This window comes from Acomys russatus, chromosome 3 (assembly GCF_903995435.1).
Source record: "Acomys russatus chromosome 3, mAcoRus1.1, whole genome shotgun sequence".
NCBI classification, from domain to species: Eukaryota; Metazoa; Chordata; class Mammalia; order Rodentia; family Muridae; genus Acomys; species Acomys russatus.
Genome location: NC_067139.1, coordinates 51548706 through 51570943, shown reverse-complemented (window position 1 = coordinate 51570943; position 22238 = coordinate 51548706). Strand labels below are relative to the sequence as shown.

The 22238-nt window shown below is 44.7% G+C and overlaps 1 protein-coding gene across 11 annotated transcripts in view; it reads right to left on the bottom strand.

Annotated features, from left to right (window-relative positions):
- Thrb (thyroid hormone receptor beta) overlaps positions 1-22238 on the bottom strand; it is a 327017-nt gene that overhangs the window by 166811 nt on the left and 137968 nt on the right. For 6 of the 11 annotated variants that reach the window (XM_051140160.1, XM_051140151.1, XM_051140193.1 and 3 more), the window contains exon 2: positions 15365-15437. The gene's annotated coding sequence lies outside the window, so the exon portion shown is untranslated. Of the gene's footprint in view, positions 1-15357; positions 15438-22238 lie in introns of all 11 variants that reach the window. The other 5 variants (XM_051140201.1, XM_051140185.1, XM_051140218.1 and 2 more) reach the window with 1 other exon arrangement.

Sequence of the window (22238 nt, the reverse complement as noted above, 5' to 3'; positions counted from 1 at the left end):
GGCGATGAATAAACAAACCTGTGTTATATTCATGTAACCAATAATACTCATCAGCAAAAAAATATTCCAGCAATATTAGACTGAGGAATGAACATTGACTATGGAAGAGTATGTTGTATCCAGTATCAAAAGGGTCAAGACCAGGCTAAGTGAAGGGGACACTCAATTAGTCAATATAGATGAAACTTAATTTAGTGGCATCCTGTCTCAAAGTAAAAGGTGAGAAGAGAGATGAGGCTAGGGTTTGGGTTAGAGGATGGGCCTGGTCCTGGATTCAATCCACAGCCCTATAAAATACAAACAAAACACAGTTCATCTAGAATCTAGGTGAGCAGAAAGCACAAAACCCCGTTATTTGTAAAACACTCAGATAACATATTGCACACACCCTGTCTGACCTAGGAAAAGTGGCCATTGCTGAATGTCACAAACACCCTGGCGTGGTTGTTGGAAAGGGTATTATATACCGTAACTGTCGTGTCCAAACATCTAAGGGCAAGGAAGCCTCCACCCAGGCAGTCAATGCCTGTACCCTAACTCCCCTTCCAGTGCGGATGAAGACTTCTACTGAGCTCTTCTCTATTGTGGGGCCCTTTCTCAGTCACATGTCCTGAATCAAGCCATTGACTTGGGTGACAGTCTTTGAAAGCTGTCACAAAACAGAGTTAGATCTCCTTGGAGAGACACACTCCAGAAGAGAACCCGTAAAAAATATCTCTAACAAGCATTACAGAAACGTGAGAAAGGCCACAGAAGATCGAATACCTCATATCCTAGAAGCCTGAGTCTGCCATGCCTGTCCACCCCACAGGAAAGAGACCCAGAAAAAAGACCACTCTGCCTTCTAAGCAGTTCTCTGTTTGCCTGAACCACGTGGGAACCTGGAGAATTCCCATTCCTTCTTCAGTGTTTTGCAACAGATGCTACAGAATTGGAGGGAAAAATTCTTGGGTATAAGGCTGTATATTATGCAGATCGTCTTGAAGGCCAAGAGCACTGCCTGGAACCCACTGCATGGTGAGAACTGCGAGGGTGGCTTCGGTACAGACGTCAGGGTATTCTGTGTGATCCAATCTACACTGAATTAGAATCCAGAACCAGTGCTCTAACTGGTGTTTGTAGCACTCAGTATTTAAAGCAAAATCAGTGTCAAATAAAATAGTGATGTCAGCATTTGAAACAGGTATAACTGCATTTAAAAATCCAGATTTCCAGTCTTAAGAAGCTACCCACTCGTCGCCCGTCCAGTCTGACCAGTAGTTGAGTTTATAACCATGGACCCGAGGTCAATGTAGGTGGCCTGGGTGGGTAGCTCATTGTTTTCTTTCCCCTCTGCCTAGGTCTCAGCAATTGGATTATGAAAGAATGGCAGGCAGTAGGTGAGGACAAGAGCCATCTCATCTGGGTACCCTTTTCTTGCTTTCCTCCCCTCCAGCTCTGCTCTCTGTGAGGGCCCAGCTATGTGTGTAGCTTTTAGAAAATGGAGTGGGGTTGGGGTGGGCTGAGGGTTGTCACTAGTGAAAGAAAAAAGGCGAGCTCTGATGTATAAACTATGTCAAAGCAAGTGACCCTGCCCAGGCAAGGTCCCTGGTCCCCATCTCACTGGACAGGCTTAAGAAGCGGGGTGCCTCTCTGGTGATCTAACACTGTGCCCCTGGAGATGCTATCTGTTGCTGAGCCTTCCAGAAGGTGCCTCATAGTAGCTTCTCTCTCGGGTTCTAAAATCCCTACGTGGAGAATTGCAAAGAGAATATGAAAGATGAGTTGGCAGGTAGGTCTATGGCTAGTAATGTAAAATTGTAAAATATTTCTTGTATTTATCATTTGCTTTTGTAAAATGATATTTACTTTCATATATGAGAATAATACAACTTTTCTTGTTAGAATTTGTGTAAATCTAAATAGGCAACATTTAAAAACAAACATGAGGCTGGCATTAGAATTACAGCATGTGTGAGGTGAATTTAGCCTACAGTGGGACTCCAGGAGTTTGTAAGTCTCTCTCCTCCTCCAAATCAATATAAACAGGATTTTCTCTCTTCGGGAGGGTGGTCTACAGTTTTCATCATGTTTCTTTAAAAGACCTTGACTCCAATGTGGGGAGCAACCATTCTGAAGTCTGAGCCACAGACCAGCCATGCTCCGAGTGAGGTAAGTCCCAATTGTGATGTGTGTCTGATTTCAATCACCTGCAAAGGGTCTCACCAATGCAGCTTACGGAGGCTGCTTTCTGTAATGGTGTGTGTGTGTGTGTGTGTGTGTGTGTGTGTGTGTGTGTGTGTGTGTGTGTGTGTGTGTGTGTGTGAGAGAGAGAGAGAGAGAGAGAGAGAGAGAGAGAGAGAGAGAGAGAGAGAGACAGACAGGCAGACAGACAGAGAGACAGAGACACAGAGACAGAGGGAGACAGAGAGAGAGAGATGAGAGACAAAGAGAGTGTTTTAATTCTGTGTATGTGGCATATGCACCTGTGTGTGCATGCAGAGGCCCAGGAGGATTTTTGTGCATCCTGCTCTGTCACTCTCCATACCCTTGAGACAGGGCTGCTTACTGAATGAACCTCAAGCTAGCTTGGCAGCCAGCAAGCCTCAACAATTCTCCTAGTTCTGCTCAGTGGGGCTGCAGGCCTGCATGAGCACACCTGGATTTTCACATGAAACCTGAACTCGGGTCCTTATGCTTGCACAGCAAACACTCTTACCCAGGGTCATCATTTTGGCCTCAAAACTATAGTGTCAACATAAACCTCACCTGATCCTTTTCTGTAGTAACAGAAAATTCAGTAGGAAGGCAGAGAGGGATGTGAAAAAAACTTGCGGAAGAAACTGACTTGGGGAGACACAGTGACGTGGGAGCCCATCTCACTGTACGTCCTTAGTCACTGAGCCAAGGGAGGAAGCCAGAGGTAGATGCTCAACACTCAGTTCAAAGTGGAAAACTAATTCTTTTAAAGCTCCTGAGAAAAGTGGTAAGGGGTTGATGGGGTTTATTTTGTTTTGTTTTATTTTTTTTTTCTGATTCTAATCTACATCTACCAAACAAGAAAGAGTTCTCTGTGCTTGCCCGGGCCAGGTGTAGCTTCCATGCCTGTTTTCTGCCTCCTTGGGTAACTACATGGGTAACGTCTGGGCGCCTCTTACATCTCTGGCCACTTTTGACTGGCCAGCTTTTGACTTTGGCTCACTAGCTCTGGGGCACGGCAGTCTTCCTGTTTGTTTTGAGCTGAGAGCTGATGGCTGCGGGGGACAATTGCCTGGGAACTTAGAAATATGACTGTGAACATTTTTTTTTCTCTCTTCCATCATTATTATCCAAGGTTCTGACTCAGAACATTCCAGTTACGTCATTCTTGTCACAGGCGTTAGTGTCTCCTGCGGCTGAGCTGCAGGCCAGCTTAGCCTCAAGCTCATTTTTATTACGCAGCCCCTATGTCTGATCTTCCTGCAAAGAGATCAAAGCCTTTAGCCACATTGTCTCTCATTGCTCTCCGCCATTGGCAGCAGAAACTGCGCGTATATTAAACAGTCACGTTTCAGGCTGACCCTGGGGCAGCACCCATGAGGGAATCAGCCTGAGCGCTGCCGTCTTTTTCCTGCTGCCTTCATGCTCCCCTTTTTACTCTCCCTGACGTTTTAAAAGTGGGCTCACTGGTGTCCAGGTTTCCATAAAATGACATCAGATCAGCTTTGGGTGGCCCACAGTGTTACCATGGCGGTTTCCACAGTGGCACCAGCCAACTTTAGCTCCTAATCATATGGTCCAGAAGTTCTCTCTCTCTCTCTCTCTCTCTCTCTCTCTCTCTCTCTCTCTCTCTCTCTCTTCCGAGGACCAGTATGTCCATCCCTTGAAATGTCAGCCCCTCTGCACTCCAAGTCAGACAGGAGCTGTGCGCGTGGTAGCCTCTTCTCTGATGATTGCACAGCCAGGACCATCATACAATATAGCCAGGTAGATAGAGGGCAGAGGCCTGGAGTATAGACTCAGGCAGCCCTAACTTGACTGTGTTTTAAAACAATCCCCCGGGGGATCTTGTGAGAGCATAGGTTCTAAGTTACCAAGTGGCAAAGGCTGGGACAGTCTACAGCTCTGTCAAGTCCCCAGTGGTATCCAGGCTACTGGCTGGCTACCACACACACTTAGAACAGAAGCAAAGGAGAACACACCTCAGAGTGCCCAGCACTAGTATCTGAAAGACTGGCAGCTGGCGTGTGTAGGAACAGCTTCCTCTGAGGACGACTGTTAGGAGACTTTGGACGTCTTTGAAACGTATCTAAACAGAAGGGCTTAGAAGTTGAGTCGGGAATTAGAAGTTGGGATGGATTCCCATCTATTTTGCCACGTTGTCATCGTAGCTTACCACCTCTCTTGTCCCTCAAATGCAGACTCAGCTACTTTCTTCCCCGTGTCTGTATGAATGAGGAATGTTTCACCTCAGCTGGGCCTTGGGTAGCACTGAGTGGAAACGGTATCTCAAGTCCATTCTGTGATGTATTTCACAAAGCAGCCATTTTGAGTAGAAAGAGTTTGCTAAATAAACATTTTCCATTTAGTTCACTTGCTCTGCACGCCTTTGTGTTACTGTGTAAGGTTTGCTTAAGGTGGGACATATCGCCTTCAATCCATAAAAGCATATTCATGAAGATCATTCCATCCCCCCCTGTTGCTTTTCAATTTTTGAATTGCAAGTCGGTATGTCTGCTGCTGTGTATTTGCTGCGAGTGCTCAGCCCCTGGTAAATGCGTCACCTCAGGTAATCATCAGTGACTTCTGTACACTCTAAGTGGAAGTCAAATGACACTTTCATACAATTGTCTATAACATGTGGATAGTGCTAGGCGTATCCTGTACACCTAACACCATGGCAGGTGCTGCCAGCTGGCAAGGAGAGGTGAGGAGAGGACGGGGATGGGGGCGTGCTCCTGGCTATATTGACAACAGAATCAAACCATCTGATGAACGCCTACAGCATGCAGTGGAGACCTGTCAGCCACACCTTAGCCCCAGTACTGCTAGCAAGGCCTCTGCTGAATTAAATGCTCCCCTTCAAGGAAGAAAGCGATCCATCCTCCCATTTTAACAGATCAGGGAACTGCCTAACTCTTGGTTTTTTGTTTTGTTTTTGTTTTTGTGTTTTTTTTACTATCTATGTATTGCTATCCTTGCTGGTGTTCCTCCCCAAGTAATTCTGACTTTGAGGTTATAATATAGAAGTGGAAAAAAATCTCAGACATGTATTAATAAGCCTTAATACAGGTGTTGCAACCAGGTGTTGCAACATTAACGGCAACCCAGAAAACCCGAACCTGCTGCTATTAGAAATACCGACTAATTACCGCCCCCCCCCCACCTTTCCACCTGTGCAGGGCGTGAACTCTATCCTTCTCATCAACGGTTCCCAGATGGCCAAAGTCACCGTCATTCCTCTGTCTTTCATTTGGATTTGCTGGAAACACAAGTAGCAACACCTAGGTAGAATTTTATTTATTTTAGGCTGTGTGCATTACGGAACATGGTTCTTCAGGGAAGTGTAATTGACAGTACCTCCTACCGGCCTAGCATAGTACTTCTCATAGAGAAAAGCTTATTTATTCGACAGTGGGTCTTCCCTAGCCCCTATCTGTGGTTGCACGGGGGTTAGTGCAAAGCAGACATCTCTGGCTTTAGTATGGTCTCCTCACATTTCTAGGAAAAGCAGAGGAAGCATCGGTTTGGTCTGTGCAGATGGCGGTCACTGTAAAGAGGTCCACACAGTGCCCCTGACGACAATTAAAATGTGTCTAATATAAATTACTTAGATAGTTAGTGAAAGACATGAGCTGAACATGTTTTTGAGAAACTGTTATTTTTCTTCCATCCAAGGAAACGCTACAGGATCCCTCTCACTCTCTCCTGCTAAGGAACAAATTTAGATTTTGCCTCAAGTTCAAAGATTTTATATGACACTGCTGGCAGATATTAAAGGCAGGAGCTTTAAACACTCGTAATAGAAAATTAAAATAGTCTAGACAAGTTCTACCCAGGCTCTCTTGTCACTCTACTGTGGATATGATGTATGATTTCTAGAAAATAAAGTATTTTAAGGAAAGTATTTAAGGAGAGTATTTTAAGGAAACATTTATTTAAAAAAACAATAAAATGGTGAATAATGGCTCTCCGAATGAATAACTAATTATCAAAGCAATGGAAAAAAACACATAGAGAAAACAGTGTGGTTCTAGGTACCCAGGACACATCTGTAAAGAGATCGATACTGGTCCCTTGTGCCTACTGGCAAGGGGACCTCCATCTTAGTATGCAGAGTCTGAAAACCAACCTGTCATGGTGACACTTGCCTGTTCCCGCTAAGTGGGGGCATGGGATCAAAGGATCACTTGAGTCCAGGGGTTCCAGACTAAGCTTGGGAAACGCTTGGTAAGTCCTTTTCTCAAATTAAGTTGAGACAAATCAACAAATAACAACAACAGCAGCAACAACAACCCAAAAAAACAAGGGCCAGTGACAGAATAAATAGATGACATACAAAAGGGTCGAAAGTATTGTGGGAAAAGTAGAAGAGGAGCAGAAAGCGGAGTTAGGACAGTCAAGGGCTGTGCTTGATATGAGTTGTGGTTTAAATGGAAAATGTCCCCTATAGGCGCCCTCATTTTAACACATGGCACTGTTTGGGGAGGTTTAGGTGGGGTAACCTTGCTGCAGAAAGTATGCCATTGGGTGGGTACCACTCTCCTGCTTTACTCCCTGCTTCCTGCAGGTGGTTAAGGATGTGGACTCTCAGCTTCCACCTTCTGCCTCCGTGCCTGGCACTTGCTGCCATGTCTGTCTCCGGCATAGACTTGTATTCCTCTGGAACCTTGCACTACGATCCCCTTTCTTCCATAAGTTGCTTTTGGTTATGGTGTTTTATTGCAGAGCAGAGACATAGCGAACAAAAAAGTTAAAGGCATCGCTCAGGCCAGTCTTTGTGACAGGACATCAACAGCATCAAAGTATTTTTAAGAGGCAAGGGAGGAGCCTGGCGGGTCTTGAGGTACCCGAATCTGTTAGAGAGAACAGTCAGCTAAGGCTAGACCAAAACAAATCAGAAATTAGAAAAAAAAATATAATGAATAAGATAGGAGAAATATGTTATCCTTAAACAACAAGAAGAAGATCTTCAAAATCCACATATACGGAAATCAGTGTTTGATCTGCTGAAGGCAGGTGCTCCTTGACCAGCAAGAAGTGTGGTGAGTCTGGTCTTAGGAGTGGTGGGGGATGTGCACAGGGAGGCTCCTCTGGGCAGTCTCTCTCTCTCTCTCTCTCTCTCTCTCTCTCTCTCTCTCTCTCTCTGCTGTTTATTGACCTTTGTGTTCACCGACTCTGTCTCCCTATAGCCCCTGGGTTCCTTCCACCCCTTCCACTCTCACTGCCACTGCCTGAATTCAGCCTTTACTACTTTACACAGAGGCTAATGAACAGCGCCTATCCGGCCCACTGTGGCCAATCTCATCTCTGACCCACATGTGACATATCCTAGTCAAGGAACTCTGCTGAAATGCAAAACTGGACCAAATTACTGCTGTGTCTAATTTTATTTATTTATTTATTTATTTATTTATTTATTTATTTGGTGTGTGTGTGTGTGTGTGTGTGTGTGTGTGCGTGCGCGCGCGTGCGCATACGTGCATGTCTCAGTCCATGTCTGCACATCACATGCATGCAGTGCCCATGGAAGCCAGAAGAGAGCATCAGATCCCCTGGAACTGTAGTTACAGACTTGTGAGCTATTATGTGGGTGCTGGGAATCGAACCTGGATCCTCTGGAAAAGCAGCTGTGGTCTTAAACTATCTGTCTAGCCCTATCTGCTTAATCTTACAATGGTCCTCCCCTGCCATCATGTCCAATGTGAGACTCTTACATAGACTTTCACGGTCTCAGGTCTAGTGATCAGCTCTCACCCTGCCACCCTAAATTCTTTACCCTGTCTATAGCAATCGCATTACAAATCTCACCTTAGAATTCTGTGTGCCACTTCCTTTGTCTGCCTGATACCCCCTTCTGACTCTCCCCAGATAGCATTCCTTTCCAGACTTAGTGATCCTACCATCCCTCAGGAAGCCTTGCCCTATTTCTGCCTTAGTGATGGTCTGTGTCTGAGTGTCCTGCCAATCTCCCTGAGGACATTGTGCATATTTATACCAAAGCAGCACTATGATGTTTTGCAAACACTGGTCTGGGTCTTTGGCTACATGTTCCAGGGCTCTAGTGGGCACCAGAGACACAACCAGCTCAATTCCACAGAGTAGTCTGGACTCCTTTCCACCAGGGAGAGGGTCTTCGTTCCTCCATGGTAGACACTATGCCTAAATCCAATGCTGAGGCAAATACTTCGTTACTAAGCAAACGCCGGTCTAAGGAATGACAGCCAGCAACCAGCCTGAACAATTCTCTGAGGTAAGTGTCCCCAAGGTGTGGTCTTTTAAGCAGCAATATCTACGTCCCAGGGGAACTCATTAGGATGTAGGTTCTTAGCTGGCCTCACAACTTGCTGAACAGCAAATCATGTGGAACACAGGACACTGTGTCAAGAAGCCTTCTAGACAATTCTAACATATACACACTTGGACTGCTCAGAACTGAAAGTGGTAACTTCATTTCAAGGTCTCAAGTAATGTTGCCCCCTAAGAAAGGCACTTACATTGTAAGACAGCTTTAAAAGACAGTAAGACCCCATCCCCACATGCAGACCTACCTACCCACCACCCACACGTGCTCCATCTCTCAATGAGGAGTAATGTGTAGCAAACCACTAATGACCCCCTTTGCCTCTCTCTCCTCTTCTCCCCACGCTAACCACGGGGTTACAGTTGGTGTTTTTCACATGTAAGCCTTCATACTTTTACTATGCAAGCATAGAGCCATTTATCTTTAATTAGAGACATGGTCTAGGCTATTACAGCAGAAATCACAGCACCCGCCTCAGCAAGCTACATAAAGACACCTGGAGTTGCAGGCACTGGATGCAAACAGTCTGCTCCTTGCCAACAGTAGGTGGGCAAACAGGATGACATTTACCGTTCAAAATACAACTGTGAGGGGTTATAATCAAAAATCACAGTTGAAATGATTGTAGCCGACTTATAAAGTGCAGCACAGGAGCCAAAAAGCATTAAACACACAGTAACAACAGCATTTGCACTGACAGACTTGGGCCATTTTTGCCAGGTCCTGTGGATCCTACATACAAGGGGAGTGTGCTTACCAGGGAGTGGCTTGTGCTATGGGACAGGAGAAATCCCAAACAGGCACAAAGAGGGCCCAGGCTCCATCCTGTCAACACCACAGATGGGCCTTGATTCTGTCAGCTGCAATGGCAAGATGTCACTGGGAAACCCTCTGATTGAACAGAAAGGATGCAGTGGTGGTTTGGGATAAATTCCTCATCGCTTGCAAGGATGTAAAATGAAAATTGTATGGTAATGTAGTTTACAAATGAATGCAGCTATATCTGCCAAAATGGAAAGAAGAGAAGGAAGATGGGGAAGGTGTGATGGAGGGAGGGGATGGAGCAATGAATGAGGGGAGGAAGGTACAGAAGGAAGGTGTGAAGGAGAAGAAAGAAAGGGAAGGATGGAAGGAAGAAAGGGAAGGAAGGAGGTGGCAGGGAGGAAGGGAAGAGAAGGGCCAACAGTGGCTACTTCCCACTCCTGATGTTACCGTTTCCTTCTCTGCAGCTTCTTGTGATGACTCCTTGGCTATCTCTGTACCTCCTCCTAGTCCCTCTGCTTTTGCCTGATTTTTCTTTTCTTTTCTCTGAAAGGCAACTCTTATGGATATTCGTGTTCAAAAACTGCTGTTGCTGCTGCTGCTGCTGCTGCTGCTGGTGCAGATCTGTGAAGATGTGCATTGCTTCTGTTGTCAGTGTGTGTGTGTCGTTAGCTATTTATGTGTGTTATTTATGTGTTGCTGGTAGACTGTATCGCGGGAGTCTTGCTGATATTTCTTGTTAGAAGGAGACCAGGAGAACCTTCTATTTCTCTAGATCTCTTTCTTAAAAGCTTAGCTTGGTAGCCTGCTTATTCTTTCTTTGAGTGCCATCAGGTCTCCCCACCAAGGGGAGGTGGTCAAATATAGGGCACTAGAGTTCATGTCAGAGTGAGTCCCTGCTCTCCATATAACTGGAAGATGTCCTGTCCATTGGCTAGATCAGAGTAGGGGTTTGATATTTACTACTTGTATTGTCCTTGGTTAGTGCAATAGTTTGAGCAGACCCCCTGGGTCCCGATTCATGCATCATAATGTTCTTCTTGTAGGTTTCTAGGACCCTCTGGGTCCTTCTATTTCCCCATCTCCTATATTTCTCTTACCTAGAGTCCCAGTGGGATGTCCTCACTTCTGTCCCAATCTCTTGGTAAGTGAAGACTTTCATGGGACATGCCTTTTGGGCCAGAGCCCAATTATAAGTGAGTATATACCATGTGAGTCTTTCTGTTTCTGGGCTAACTCACTCAGTATGGTCATTTATGAGACTTGATAGCCTATGACCATATAGTGGGGGAGGAGGTCCCCCTCGGTCATAGACCTAGGGGAGGGGAATAGGGTGAAAGCGGGGGGGGGGGGGGAGGGAGGAATGGGAGGATACAAATGATAACAATTGAGCTGTAATCTTCTGAATAATATATATATACTTAGCTTATGTCTAGATGGGTTTCCCTGGATCTAGATGAACATGCATACGAATAGACACCATCACACATGCAGATAGATGAGTGTGCATTCTTTGCAAAGGTTTGAACTGCACGGGTAGGTAGCTTGATGCCCCTACTCTTATAGATGAACCTCTATCTACTGCCTAATTGGGAGCAGGCTTGTGGGTCTGGACGTCCCTTCAGGCCTAACTTTGACAGTCCTTCACGATGGCAAGGTGGCCAGCTATGCTTGCTGGCTCCTCTGCAGCTAGGAGTCAGTGGATGGTACTGCAGGTAGTTTTAAGAGTGGATTTCTACTCGAAGTGGAAGAAAACATGATGCTTTTTTTTTAGCTCCACAATCTATCTTTTCTGTTGTCTAGAATTCTATGCAAAGACTAAAGCTCCACCAGCAATCTTGAACCAAGAAGCCTGAGGAGGCAGCCAACTGCTAAGAAACTCAGAAAGAACCCAACCCTCTGATGATCAGAGAGTCCCACTTCCTGCTACAAAAGGAAACTTTGCATTCAAATTCAAGCTATAAGTTTTTGTTGTTGTTTTGTGTGTGTGTGTGTGTGTGTGTGTGTGTGTGTGTGTGTGTGTGTGTGTGTGTAACTTCCTGTTATGGAAGTCTCTAAATTCTCTTCACATATTTATCTATTTATAAAGCCAATAGCTGACAGAATACATTGATTAATTACAGACTGGAAGGTCTAGTTAGGCCCCCTCTGTCACAGTTCCAGGAGTGAAATCTTCAGACATGGCTCCCTGGAACCTTGTCTCTCCTGGTCTAGAAACAGGCAGCTGAGGCAACAAGAGGTGTGGAGTGGTAGCTGTTCCCTTTCGGTTGCTTTTAGCTCAACAGTAACACTAGAGAGAATAGTTGGAGGAGAGTGGAAAGGGAAAAACAGGACGCCTCACTTGTTGAAAGCCCTTCCAGGAATGTGTTGTTTGAACATGTTCAGGCTGCTGCTTTAAAAAAAAAATCAAGAGCAAGAGCAGATCCAGTGGGTGCAGGGAGCATGCTAGATAGGCAGGGCTTGCAAGAAGAGCAGAGCCAGTGGGTGTAGGGAGCATGCTAGATAGGTGAGGCCTGAAGGAAGGATGGAAAGAGGTTAGAGACAGCAAGCAGGATACTCATCCTGAAAAGGACACAGCTGGTAAGAAGCAAGGTCAAGAGAAGACTTGAAAAGCATGGACCTGCTAAATGCCTGCTTCAGTTCTGGATGGGTCTACAGAACAGTCCTAGCTATTTTCTTTAATTTTTGTTTCATCTTACATTGCTTTTTAACTTTTACTACCATCTTAACACTTAGTATGAAATCTTCCCTCTTGTTAAGTGCATAGTGTAGTATTAGGAACTGCAAAAGAATAGCATACAATGTTGTACTGCAGATGTTTACACCTTACTCATCTTGTGGAAAAGAAACTTTCTATCAGTTGATATAGTTTTTATACACTTTATATCTATTGATAGAATTTTCTTATTGATAGAGTATTACTGGCTTCCCCCAGACCTTATCAACTGGCATTCTACTCTCAGCTTCTGTGAATACATATACATATATGTGTATGTATGTATACATATATATTTTTTTGAGACAGGGTCTTACTATGTAATCTAGATTGGCCTGAAACTTACTGTGTAACCAGGATGGCCTTGAATTCATTGGGGAATTCTTCTGATTCATCCTCCCAACTGCTAAGATTACAGGTATAAGACACCACATTTGGCTGAGTTATAGTAGGTGGCTAAGTTTGGTCATGTTAGGTATGTCATTTGAATGGTAAAAATAAAACTAATGAGAAAAATATCCATAGACTAGATTTCAATTACTGACATGTTACCCTTACTCTCATTTCATGAATAACTGAAATCACATGTTGCACTGGTAGGGGGTAGGGGTAGGACTTGGGGGAGGGGCATGTCCAATCCCTGGTTCTAGGAGGATAATATCCCCTGGCACTGGAGTGGAGAAGATAGCTACGTCCTGTCTTGGTCTTTTCCATTTGGTTAAGTTGAGTCCCAATGACTTGAAATGAGCAGAGTCACAAGGAAGCAAATGCTGCTCCAACTCTTGCATTACATAATCCCACTTCTGCTCTCAAGCACAGTGAGCTGGTTGGAAGAAAATCTGCTAAATTAAATTTGGTTTGATTAGGAAATTTGCGTCATGTGCAGGCGAAGCACGACATGTGTGGGTTAAAAAGTGTTCTGGTTATTTAAAAAAAAGTTTCACAGATGATTCAGTTTTACCAAAGCTCCATTAGTGAACTAAATCTGTGTTCCTGTGGGTGCATTGCGGGTAGTCATTGCCTTGGCCCTTTGGGGGGAAATGTCCCAAGTCCCAGGCAGTTTGTCTTGTTAGAAGAAAAGTACTATGGCCTCACAGGCTTGGTGGGACATCTGAGCATTGATATGTCCTTTCCACACCAGCTCCCCAAGATCCCTTCATGGGCCCCTTCACCTCCTTTTCAAAACCTTTTGCCTACTTCCCAGCAGCTTTCCCAAGGCAGCCTTGCGTCTCCTCTTCCTTGGTCGAAGTCCTTAGCTACACTTCAACCTAAACAGTCACCTTCCATTTTACCGCCCAACCTCCAAATACAGGCATGGAGATATTTAAGCAGAGTTGTCTGAAGTGTTACAGGCTGAGGAAGGGGCTTGAGAGAAGGTTAAATGTCATGGTAGGATGCAGGGCCAAGGGCAGGTAGAAAGCCACGAGCAAGTAGCAGACGCCGGGAGCTGCTTTTATAGATAACATAGAGACCCACTTTTCAAGCCCAGTCTCCACTCTGATGAACAGAATCTTGCATTTTATAGTCACTGAAAAGCATCCGAGGGGTAGGTGAAGGAGAGAGAGAGAGAGAGAGAGAGAGAGAGAGAGAGAGAGAGAGAGAGAGAGAGAGAGAGAGAGAGAGAGAGAGAAAAGGATCTGTTCTATTACTTTAGGTGGGTAACTGCTGGACCGCAGGCCTTTCCAGATCTCAGGAGCCATGTTGAGATCCAGGGCCACAGTGTAGCCCACACAGCTTTTGGAAGTCATTCGGGTGCAAATATCTGGCTGTTGTCCTTTCATTCACTAAAGGCCTAGCTTTGTGTGTGTGTGTGTGTGTGTGTGTGTGTGTGTGTGTGTGTGCACTTTTTCCTTTATTTTTTTTCTTCCGTTCATGGATTAATAATTTGTAGTCTAGAGTGCCCCAGTAAGTTTTGACACAGGCCAGGTGTGGCACACTCTACGCAGCACCCCATCATTGCCGACAACCCCCTTACCCTCCTGACCCCTTGTCAGTTCCCACTTGTCCCTGAGGTTATGACAACTGCATTAATTCCTACTGCTATAGACTGACCAAGCCCTTTCCAGAAATACATAAAAATGGATTCATTGATTGCTTCTTTGGGTTTAATGCTTCATGCATCGAGTAGGTAGAGGAACCTCCATGGCTTCTGTGTCTGAAATCAAAGTGCCACCCCTGACGGAACATGTGTGAGTATCCTGAGTTCTCCTTGGGTTCTGTTGGGGTAGACAACTTCAGATGACAGTTTGGCTGGGGAGGGATGAGGAAGACGCAGAGGCAAGGGGCTCATAGCTCCCCTTTCCATCCTCAAAAGCACAGCCATCCCCATCCATGCTGTACAGATTGGGGTTCACTGAAAAGCTGCATTTGGGAAAGGAGGAAGTAATTAAAGAAAATGTACCCATGCTAGAAGCATGGGAAGAATCCACCATTGCATTTTGTATTAGAAAACCGCACACCTTAGGGTTCTTAAGTGATCCTGTTTTCATGAGAGTCCATAAATTAGCAATACTGTTCTGATAAGAGAGCCAGGACAGCCCTAAAGGAGGGCTAGGGAGCAGAGGCAGCCAGACTGTGGGCTCCCAAGGGAAGGCTTGGGCACCAAGCACTGTAATATTAGTACTGCTTGCCATCAGACAGCACCAGCACAGCCAAGGAGCCTAGACAACAGGCCAGAGGCTGCAGACAAAGGGAGGCACAAAGACAGCATTCAAAGGACCCTGCTGCCTCCGCCAGCCGACACTTCCATAGACTCCACCAGAGCCAGGCCAGGCCTGCACACTACCCAAGGCTTTTTTTTTTTTTTTTTTAATGGTTAGCTTTTAAACTGCTAAAAATAATAAACACAGAGAGGAAAGTGCTGCCATAGCCTTAGAAGCAGAGACAAACGGAAACAGTTGTTGTTCTAATGAGGAAAACAGACCGGTTTCAAAATTATAGCTCAGCATTCCAAACAGGCTGCCTGGTGTTGCCACACTTCTCTAGAGGAAGGGGGAGTCCAGAGGCGATATCAGAGAACCAAGGAAATGCTCCTCCCTGGTTCGCTCTAGCCAAGGCTTATCTAATTCTTGTTTTGCTTTTTTTTTCTTTAGCATTCAAGAAATAGATACTTGAGATGGGATTGTATTCTGTACACACAGTTTTCTTGTGAAATAAGAGGAATAGTTGTAGCCATCTTGCATTCTGCCATTGCCAATCTTCACCTGGGTAAATTTACCTCGTCTCTTTTCCTTGATGCAGGGTTAGCAACATAATACCTCATAGTTCCCTGGACTACCAACCTCAGTTATGCTAGATAAAAAAAAAAATTATATATGGCGATGCTGCAAGTTTGAAGACACAAGGGTCAATTAACAGCAGAAATAAACACAAGTACGTATCGAAAGTCAAGGCTGACCTCTGACCTTCTATTCATTAGGCCATGTGTGGAACTGGCTACCACCATGCGGGTCCTCCGATGAGAGGGAAAGCACGGATCTGGAAAATAAAAAGGAAACACAAGAAAATACAAATTGGTTTTTTAAAAAACTTAAATGTAATTCCCCTAACACTTGATTAAACAGTATCTGATCTTATTTCTGTCCCTAAGTGGAGTCTTGTTTCAGAGCTGTCTCCGATTTTGAAAAAGCGCAAACCGGCTTAGATGAAATCTCATTCTGAACTGGACATCGTTTCATGGAAAGAGACTCTAACATGAGGCTGTAATAACAGAGCTCAGGCAGGCCACAGCCTTCATGCCTTCCAAAGGCCGGCTTTTCTATGGGGCCTCAAGAACAGCACCCAAGAGTTTTACATTACCAGCCTGGGAAGATGACCGAGAGGCCAAGGAGAACCTCCAGGTGATGGGAGAGTTCCTTGTTCCCTAGGAAGAGCCAGCATCCCTGTGCTGCTGAGCGTGTTGCTCCATGCACCAGGCACTAGGTGAGAGAAAGCTGCAGGGAGCCTCATCCCAGCACAAAGAGGAGTTGCCTAGAGAGTGTGTGACCCGTCTGGGGACACTTTCTGCAGATAGACACACAAGGTGGCAGGTGGCCAGGGGGGCAGCACCTGGGTCTGAGGGTCTCCACTGTTCACGTGAAGCTACTTCCCAGCTGTAGCTTTATCATTTTTGTGGTGGTTGTGAGGAACTCACAAGTCACAGCCAGAGGCTAGGAGCAGAACTACCTAGATTTCTGACACTGAGACTGAAGATGGCCTTTCCCTCCTTTTCATATCTGTTCTTTCTCTTTCACCAGAGGAATAAAAAGAACACTGGTTTAATTTCCTTGATAGTCCCATCCCAAGCATGAGTTGATTTATAAAATGCTAGTCTTTGCTTTTCTATTTTTTTGTATTCATGAAAATATCTATGTATCCATGGTAACTGTGTGCTTACGAGTGATTTTTGTGTTTTGTTTTTGAGCCAAGGTCTCATTTTTGTAGCTTAGGCTGTGTTTGAACTCAGTCTGTAGTTCAGGCTGAACCTGAACTCATTCATGGTGATCCTTCTGCCTCAGTCTTCTGAGTACTGGGGTTACAGCAGTGAGCTACCACTTCTTGGCTTGGCATGGGTGGGTTTTGTTTGTATTGGTGTGTGTATGGTAAATATTGCATTTCCAAACTGCTGCGTGCTGTATAAGCTTACTATGAAGTTGGTTCCTGAGATAACGTGGCTCCCTCTCCCCACCTGCTGCTGACCCAAGCATATTTGTCTCCAAGTATTTTTCCGAGATCCCTTGGCTGGGGATGAGCAAAACAGCCCCTAAATAGGACCATTATGTCCCCGAGAACATGTAGAAAGGCAAGCCATTTCCAGCAGAGGTATGCTTGTTCATCTCGTGACGTAAGAATGCCACAGTGCTGGGGTAACCGACAGGCATACCGTGCCCAGATTTTCACAGCAATGCTGTGAAGCTGAGCTCGGTTCCCCATTCTCACAGAGCAAGGAATCTACTCACTAAGCCATCATCACAACCTGGGCATTTAAAGTTTGCCGTGTGACATGACTTTCTGTCTCGGTCTAAATTTTAAAACTGCATATACTAATTGTACAACATTCTGGAGTTTACTATTTGTATATACAAGCATGAATATGCTTTAATCATATCTGCCTCCTCCACAACCCCTTCATGCCTTCCCCTCTCATTCTCCCATGTTCACAGTATGCATCAGAGCTCGGCCTATCATGCCACGTAAACACCCGGTTACTGTCCTGTCAGCCTGTGTTTACAGCACCAGAAAAGCTCTGCTTAAAATAAAATAAAATAAAATAAAAATTATAAAAAAAAAAGAAAAGCTCTGCTTAACACAATAAAGGAATTTCTGGTCACTCAGCAGGCTTTCTCTGCTATATCCATGAAGGCTCGTCCACACTGCCTCCACGCAGAACACACAGGCCATGCATATACAAGCAACGCATAAGTATTAAAGTTCATTACTGCTGACATTTTTTCCTTTGAAAACCACACTGACGATGACTCTGGAGTTGTAGTGACCTATTTTCTTCTAAATCCTTCTGCACTGTTCTTCTCACAAACCTTCTAATCTGAAACCCCCAACTTCCTCTCACTGTGAGTAGAAACGTTGATAGTATGGGGCCCGAGACCAAAGCACGAAGAAGCACACTGTGTCCTAAAAGCATTTTCAAAGAGGAAGTCAACAGAGCAAAGAAGCTTGTGTATGAAGCTGTTTTGGTTTCCTTCAAGTTTTGAGTACATACCCACCCTGACATTAATATCTAAAAATAAGCAGTGCCTTTTGTAAAAATGATATCAAACTTTAGATAGATAGATGATCTATATCCATATAGGTAGATATAGATAGATATTGGACACATATGGATATAATTTAATTTAATACGTTAACTCTGATTTAGACTCTAAAGAATAGATTTGAACTTGGTTACCTGAAAACACTATAAAGCCTCACCTGGTTTACACTGAAAAGTTCTTTAAAGTTTTTATTTTACTTTGTTCTTTTTTGGATAGGTTCCCCTCTGTTCCCAAGACTAGCCTGGAATTTACACGTAGCCCAGGCTGGCTTAGAACTTTCAATCTTCTGCCCCAGCCTTTAGACTGCTGGAGCCACAGGCCACACCTTCATTCATGCTTCTGTAAAGCATGCTTTATGGTTTGTAGTAATGATTTCACGTACTTTGATACTCATGGTGACCACATGAGATAGACAGTAGTAACAGGCTCGATTTCCAGACTAGGAGGGGGCAGGCAGAGAAAGATGAAGTATCGTGGCCAAGAGTGAGGAAGACACTGGTGCGGGGCTTCATTGGGGTGTTTGTGTGATGTCATGGGCTTGTTCTGAGTTTCTGAGAACAGGCACTGCCTTTAAAGTAAAAACTGTTAGGATCTAGAGCTGTGGTGGGAGCTGTGGGAGCTGTGGGAGCTGTGGGAGCTGTGGGAGCTGTGGGCATGGTCCCAGGATCTGTAATACAAACAGCATTTCTTTCCCAGTGTGTTTCTGCAAAGTCACTTGATTCCAGTCTGTCCAGTGCTGTGCTGAGGCCATGCCATGCAAACTGCCGCCTCAGCCCGCCCAACCTAAACACACCTGGTGTTACTTCTTCTCTTCAGAGAACAGGGGATTAGGAATTTGCTCAGAGCTCTAAGGAGACTGTTGAAGTCATGACAAGAGCATCCTTTCCAGGAACAACTGTAGTTTAGGATGTGTGTCTTTTACACCTTTTAAAATTGGGGCAGAAAGATGTTACTAGTGTGGTTATTTTGTAGTTTCAAAAGAATCCAGTTTTGTGACTGATTCACATTTATTTGTGGGCGTGAAGCAGTTCATTTTGTTTAGTCATTTGACCTGAGGTGCGAGGTTGGCACTGTTTCTCACGGCTGCTACCAATTAATGCAAATTGAAGGGTAAAGGAGAAATAAACTGCTTTAACTTGGTTCCCTAATCTGTTATTTATAAATGGCTCTTTACTTGATCTATTTTAGGGGAGGAAAGTAACCATGAACAAACAAAAATAACACAGAAGAAACTAGCAATTACATAATGTGTAATTTTACTGCAAAGTTATCAAAGGGTTAAATTTATATCTACCCTATTTACTTATTTATTTTGCAACACGGTCCCATTATATAGCTTGAAACTGGCTGTGTAAACAAGACTGGCCTAAAAAAGAGTGGCTTATTCCTGCTTCCTGGGTAGTGGGATTCAAGGTGTGGAATACCACATCTGGCTAATCAAAAATAATTCTCTATGTCCATTTCTCTGTCTGTCTGTCTGTCCAACCATCTTTAGCCTCTCAGCTCTCACATGAGGTAGACCAAATTGTGTGAACAGCTATGTTCCCTTGGTGTCTGTTTTGTTGAAGGGTTTGCTAAATCTTTTAAAATCTTATTTTGACACTTACACTGTCAAAGTGTAAGTATTCCTTTAAACCAACTCCCAGTCACAGCTGCTGAAGCAAGAGAGATCCTTTCTTCATGCATCTTCTTCATATACTTTGCAGAGGTTCCAGTTCTCTGATATATACTCTATTGCATAGGACCGTATTAAGAAATGGGACTGTTCAATGGCCACTTCTCCCTTTACACCAAGAGAGACATTTCTGAATAGTCCACAAAGGTTGTTCCAGTCATACATGAGGTCTGAAGGGCCTGTTTCTCCCCCTTTCCCAGGGAAGCAGAAAAAGGTTTCAGATCCCTTGGAGCTGGAGTTACAGGTGGCTGTGAGGTTCCTGGCATGGGTGCTGGGAGCCACGCTCTGGTGCTCTGCAGAAGTGGTCAGCATTCTTAGTCACGGTGCCTTTTTGTTTTGTTTTGTTTTATCTTAAGAGCTACATTTTTAATCTCCCCTCCTTTCTTTTCTCCACAACATGCACATAAAGTACAGTATTATTTCCTCTGTGTCTGTGCTTGTGTATGGCTTTCTTTTTTTTTTCTACTTTTTTTTAATTAATTTATTCTTGTTACATCTCAATGGTTATCCCATCCCTTGTATCCTCCCATTCTTTCCTCCCTCCCATTTTCCCCTTATTCCCCTCCCCTATGACTGTTCCTGAGGAGGATTTCCTTCCCCTGTATATGCTCATAGGGTATCAAATCTCTTCTTGGTAACCTGCTGTCCTTCCTCTGTTAAAAAAATGTATTTCTCATTCCATGGCGTCTCCTCCCCCCTACTGCCCTCTGCTTCCTTTCCTTCCTGCTTCCTCGCTTCCCCCAACGGTTTTCTCTTTTTGCTCTCCACTAGGCTGATGGATTCTTTTGTATAGTTACATCAACACCTTATGGTTTTAAATACATTCTTATCCTCTGGCTTTGCTCTTTTAAAACTTAGGTGGTGCAGATTGATTTTGTAATTTTTCCTTTTAAAGATTGTTAACTAACAGGAGACTCACCTTTTAAAGGTTTCAAACACTTAAAATTGTAATAATAATGTACACTGCCTTCCCTCATCCCCTGGACTAACCTTTTTTTTTTTTTTTCACATCACCCCACTGCTCAGTGAACAAGTTGAGTCTTTTGCCCCTGTACCCTTCAACACTATTTTTGATCACATGACTTTCTTTGCTCCATGAAATTTTATCAGGCATGCTCATATACATGCTCGAGAAAGTTCTTGCTCCATGTGTCTCTCTGCTCCCGTGACTCTGTTGGGGTCACACCTGATCTAGCCTCTCATGGAAAGAACAATGCAAAGGAAATGTCTCACATTAACTATCTCCACAAAGCCACGACGACAGAGCTACCCAGCTCCTGCTGCCCAGAGAATCCCATGTGAGCCCCAGCTGGACTACAAGACCTGCCCTGGTAACCTTTGGACCCATGCAATGATACATGCTAACTGTTTCCAACTTCGTGGTTTGAAGATAACTTGTTACTGATGAAGAAAGCCCAGATAACATCACTGGGCACTGCTAACTGATACAGTTAGCACTGTATCAGTGCAGTATTTAGTGCAGTTAGCTGCACTAAAGGATCACCACCCAGAAGACAGTTTAGACCCAGGTAATGAATTCAGAAAATATCTGCCAAATGTCAGCAGGATCAGGAAAGATTCATCTAGGATATAATGATAAGTGAAGTTTAACAGAAGTAGCACACAGACAAATGAATGCACAGGTGAAGGGCAAACTTATCGTCAAAGGATGGGAAATGCAGTCTCTAGGATCTCAGCAATGGTAGCAAGCCCCTTGATAGTTCAGGCAAGAACAGAGGAATGGAGGACCAGATGGCCCAGCAGATACAGAGGTTCACCGCCAAATCTGACAACCTGAGTTTTATCCCTGAAACCTCCATGGTAGAAGGAAAGAAGTGACTTCTGAAATTATCCTCAGAGCAATATGAACTGTGGTGTGAATGCATTTACATAGACATACACATAAACAAACACATAAGGTGGTGGTGGTGGTGGTGGTGGTGGTGGTGGTGGTGGTGATGATGGTGATGATGGTGGTGGTGGTGGTGGTGGTGGTGGTGGTGGTGGTGATGGTGATGATGGTGGTGGTGGTGGTGGTGATGGTGGTGGTGGTGGTAGTGGTGGTGATGGTAGTGGTGGTTGTGAATGGAGGGGTGGATTCTGGGGCCAGGCTTACTTAGTGGGACCTGACAGCTCTATGGGCCTGCCCCATAAGATCTGGATCCAGAGAGGAGATGAAACTGTCATCATGACAGTTAATGGCATAGGAAGAGAGAGCAATGAAATCAGAGCCTGAGTTCTTTCTTCCTTCTGTGTTTCTTTGTACTTCTTCCTTGCAGTGACTTCATCTAGAAGACACTCGAGCTCAGGAGGCTGCCTGTTAGTAAGGGGAGGGAGGCAGAGAAAAAAATCTGGGGGTTGACAAATGTAAGGACTGTCATGGTCTGCCAGGCTCACATAACAACCTTCTGCCCCCACCAGGGCTCAATTCTGGAGCCATGAACATGATGGAGGCAGGCTCAGGCAGGGCCCAGGCATGGAGGCCAAGGAGAGGACTGTAGCTCTTGTAGAGCAGAGCACTGAGAATTCTGGAGGGACAGTTAGTGCAGCATCCTGGCTTGGAAGGGCCAAACTTGGGAGTAGAGTAGGTGATGGTATAGACAGAAATAAGCTTCAGTGGTTTGGGATTCTACTGGGAAGACTGGGTTTGTGTTCTGACATCAGCAGGACATGACTGGTTTGGGGCAGGGAGTAACGTTACCCAACCTATCCATCAGGGTTACTGCTTTCCATTCAATTTGAGGAAGACATTGAGGACGCATAAACTAGGAACTATTAAGCATGGTCTCTGTAGAATTTACATCTCCTTAACTAGTCTGTATGCTCTTTTTTTTCAAGCATTCAGTTTTCAGA